General features: G+C 26.0%; 1 protein-coding gene across 4 annotated transcripts in view; it reads right to left on the bottom strand.

The window, feature by feature from the left end:
* Positions 1-4,582: 4,582 nt before the first annotated feature.
* The window catches only part of LOC147471840 (uncharacterized), a 107,017-nt gene continuing 106,599 nt past the window's right edge, over positions 4,583-5,000 (bottom strand). For all 4 annotated transcript variants that reach the window (XM_086537237.1, XM_086537235.1, XM_086537236.1 and 1 more), the window contains one exon: positions 4,583-5,000. This exon is cut by the window's right edge and continues 272 nt beyond it. The gene's annotated coding sequence lies outside the window, so the exon portion shown is untranslated.

Genomic DNA, 5,000 nt, shown 5'->3' with positions numbered 1-5,000 from the left:
TTGTATCATTCGATATGATGTGATAAAGAATTATGCAATGTATTATATTGATATAATAAACATTGAACTCTCTGGTGTGTTTCATGAGTAGTAATTGTAATATCCTTTATTTATATATATTTTAAATTATGTGTGATGGAATTGTATGAAGTTATTACTCTTATATCAGTTTCATTAACACTATTGTTAAACTTACTATTAGCATTGATATCACTGTTATTATTATTTCCTTCATTATTATAATCATTATATTTACTATATCAGTTCTCATTACAGTCTCATTACAGACTCCCTTTTTCTTAATTTTTGGGTAAGGTAAATGGGATACAAAAGGTTTAAATAAAAGAAAAAGTCGTTCAAACTGATGTGTGTATTTTCACACAGGTGAGGTGTGATGGACAGGTGGGGGGGGCAGATCCTTGATTTTAATACCATCATACCAGAACAATGATACATTCTTCACACTAGGAATAGACTATAGATAAACACTACGTATGTGTATGTATGTGTTAGGTGGATTTGCATGTGTATGTATGTGAATATGTATGTATGTGCATATTTGCTTGTGTGTGTGTGTGTGTGTGTGTGTGTGTGTGTAACTGATATATATATATATATATATATATATATATATGTATATATATATATATATATATATTATATATATATATATATATATACATATATATATATATATATATATATATATATATATATATATATATATATATATATATATATATATATATATATATCACACTTGTATATGCAGAAGTGTATAAATGTGTACATGATTATGTAGATCTACATATATGGATAATAAATAGTTCATTTTAAATTAATTCAACAAAATATCTCTTAGCATCTAAAATCTGGTTATATCAAACATTCTGCAAAATAAGAACAGTCTCTCCCCCTTATACCTTTAACAAACTATAAAATAGAGAAAGGCACATCAGGTGCTTCCATAATCCTACAAAGCAGTCATCATCATCATCATCGTCATCATCATCATCATTGTAGTGTGCATCAGCAGCCTTTACATCCTGATTACAAAGAGGCAAGCACATCCTAGCATGGCATCAAAGTCTTATAGATATTTTTTGTCAAGGTTCTATCCACCTATAGCTGCATTCCAACACACACTTTGAAAGTCTCACAACACGCTGGCATTGCACATTTGCGAAAGAAATAAAGAAAAAAAAAACAATAATAATAATAATAATAATACAAACATTGTAATCCTATTATTGTACTTGCACCGCAGGGATACAGTTAAAACTTCTGCATCAACTAATGTGTGTTGCTTTTTCTGACAGCTGCAACACAGACAAAATACATCATTGCATTTGTGAAAAAAATCCCTCTTGTTAGATTAAGATGGCAATATTCTTGTAAAGTTATATATGTATAAATACATACATATATATATATATATATATATATATATATATATATATATATATATATATATATATATATATATATATATACCATATATATATTTTTATCTATATATCTATATGCATATATATATATATATATATATATATATATATATATATACCATATATATATTTTTATCTATATATCTATATGCATATATACATACATATATATATATATATTTATATATATATATATATATATATATATATATATGTATATATATATATGTATCTTTATATATATATATATATATATATATATATATATATATATATATATATATATATATACATAATATATATATATATAATATATATATATATATATATATATATATATATATATATATATTATATATATATATATATATAATATAATATATATATATATATATATATATATATATATATATATATATATACATATATATATACATAAATATCTACATATACATATATATAAACACACATATACATATATACATAGATGTGTATATAAATGTATATTAAATATTATATTATATATGTATGTGTGTATGTATATATGTATGTATATGTATATATGTATGTATAAAAAAAATATATATATATATCATATATATCATATATATATATGTATATATATACATATATACATATATATATATATATATATATATATATATATATATATATATAAACACACACAAATACATATACAAATACACACTCTCATTTCTTTATTTATTATTTATATGAACAATATATAGCATCATCATGAAATATACTCTCTTCACAAAAAAACAGCTCTACAAAATATATATATCTCTGCTATACTGAGGGAATTACTACATTGCACTGTCTTAGCATCATTAGTGTAATGTCGCACTCATAAAACATCCGAATAGACTTTTAAAACCTTATCAATTATTTACTTTGTACATTTATACATGACTAACAAGGTGGCAACTGAATGGAGAAATTCTATACTTTATTCCTGGACTACGGATTCTGTATTGATGGAATGCAATCGAGAGGTGGAACATTAATATTATTGGTCCCTTCAATTAATCATGGGTTCAGCACGTACCCAAATTATAGAAATAAAAAGAATAAAGACATTTATAATGTACCACACAACACTATGGATTTTCAAGAATGCCCAAATTATTCTGTGCAGTATAGTTTGTAATCATACATACACACATGAACAATAGTTATCTTTGAATGATAGGTTAAAACACAATTCTGGAGCTGCTTTCTTGTACATTAAGATAAAAAGAAAAAATCAGAAGTTATGATTAGGGAAACTAACTGAATAGGAAAACGTTTACAAACTCCTGTCTGATTTTATTGCTGCAAAAGTGAAATCTGACTATAATCCAAGTACCATTTTAGTTAGAAAATTCTGACAGTCTAAATTACTTCAGTGAAAAGGATAAGTATGAAATACTGAAATTAGACTTATCCCAAAATTTGAAAGAATGTAAGTGCCAATCATAACTGAAAGGGAGAAACTCATTGTCGATTTTCAGAAGTCACACTTACAGAAATATACTTCCAGACAAAAAAATGAATTTTAATGCCACAATAACAACCGGTGCAAAAACTCTGTAGTAATCACATATAAAATAAAACATGGTCCACAAGCATTATGTTGAGAAATAAAATCTTAAATCTTTACATTAATAGCTTTGCAAGACTTCTTCTTTGTTAAAATTAAGTTAGCAAAGAAAATAAAATAGTAACACTTGATTCATATACAAGTGTTACATATATTTTCTACTATTACATGTCAATGCTAGTTACCAAACTCAAAACATATTTTTATCAATTTCTAGTAGAGATGACAGACTCTTTCCAGATTACTATTGCATATATCAATCCTCCTTGTAGTATAAAAAAACAAAAGAATCAGACAAACGTGAGGAAGCTGATGGTATAATGCAAAGAGCTAATTCATTTATGAAGTTCATAAAAAAAATGAAAGGATTCTTCTTTCATTTTTTTTTTTAGGTTAATCAACATTGCATGAACTTAATTTTGGTTGCTGTTATGAATTCTTATTCTGTATTTATAAAATAAATATGTTGGGAATAATTTTTGTAATCTAAGTGCATCATTTTCATAATTTAGTATGTAAATGTTGTGGTATGTAATTCAAAAGATGATTTAGTATTATAGAACATGAAAAAAAATTACATATCCAGAAGACATAAAAAAGTTTCATCTAATAACAGTCAAGTTGCTGAAGGTCAATACCTAATTATTCTACTAAGATCTGATGATATATCCAGCCTCCACAGTAACAAATTACCAATAATACCAAACTTCAGTTCATAAAAAAATGTGGGAAATAGTCCACGCTATTAACCAATACTACAACATCTATTTCAAAACACTTCCATAGATATGTATTTCTCAGTTCATATTCACTCTTGATATTGTCATAACAGCATACTCTAGTAAATATTACAGAAGTGGGGAATAGTGGAAAACTTCAATCAAAAATCCAGGAAGATGAAAAGGATCAAAGACCAACAAATTGAAATCAAGAAGAAAAAGGGAAGATACCTTAGATACTGAATCACTAACTATAACACTCCTTATTAGCAAGAAAAGAAGAGGAAAATTGGTGCTTCATTCATTTGTGCAAAAAGAGAACCTAAGCCAGCTGTCTTCTGGTCCCTGATGGTAACACAGAGATGCAGCAAACGAGAAAATGGTCCAGTTCAGTTTGGAAAAAAAATAGAAGAATTTTCAGTCCTCGCTTAGACACGTTTGCCAAAAAAAGGTTCTATAATCATTGTTAGAAATACTAACTAGATTTGTTATTTGTAGTGGTGTATATAGAGTACTATGCAATCCTAGTTGGAAATACTCGCAAGATTTTTTTACTTGTTATGGTCTCCTATTGATAACATTTTAAAGGGCTATGACTTTAGTGTTTGAGATTGTGTGAATTCTTTACTTTGTTAAATTTCCAAACTGTTCTTTACTTAAGTCTTCAATGGTTGTGATGTCATTATGTTCTGTTGTGCAAAAGTATCATTCTATAAAATAATTTACAGGCCATAATTATTTATGCAGAAATCCTCAGCTAGATTATATTAATGTTTTTTTTTTCTTTTATCAGAACAATCATAACCATTATTAAAAAAGTGTAATAACTTTATTGTCTTACATTAGCATTATTGCACTAATCCATCTTTAGTCATTTATAGAAAATTAGTCATCATCAACATAAATGACTGATCACCAATACCCTCTAAAATAATGAAAAATTAACGGGTATTGCAAAAGTAAATGATTGCTCATTGCAACTGTAATGATAAAAAAAAACACATCTCCCACCATCAGAAACCAGTAGTGTGTGAATATGTAAAGAAAATCATCTTGGCATTCACTATGCATTACAACACTGCAATGTCTTGTAATAAAATCACCTCTGTACATGAACACTCATCATTCAATGCTAAACTTAAAAAAAAAAAAAATCATCAACAATATAAAATTCTACCTTGTCACAATTCTCTATATCCTAAATCTTAAAACATATATATACAAAATATA

This window comes from Penaeus japonicus, unplaced genomic scaffold (genome assembly GCF_977035675.1).
Source record: "Penaeus japonicus unplaced genomic scaffold, GWHDUDI00000001_assembly GWHDUDI00000005, whole genome shotgun sequence".
Taxonomy (NCBI): Eukaryota; Metazoa; Arthropoda; class Malacostraca; order Decapoda; family Penaeidae; genus Penaeus; species Penaeus japonicus.
Note: the sequence above shows the minus strand (reverse complement) of the source record. Positions and strands in the feature narration are given on the sequence as shown.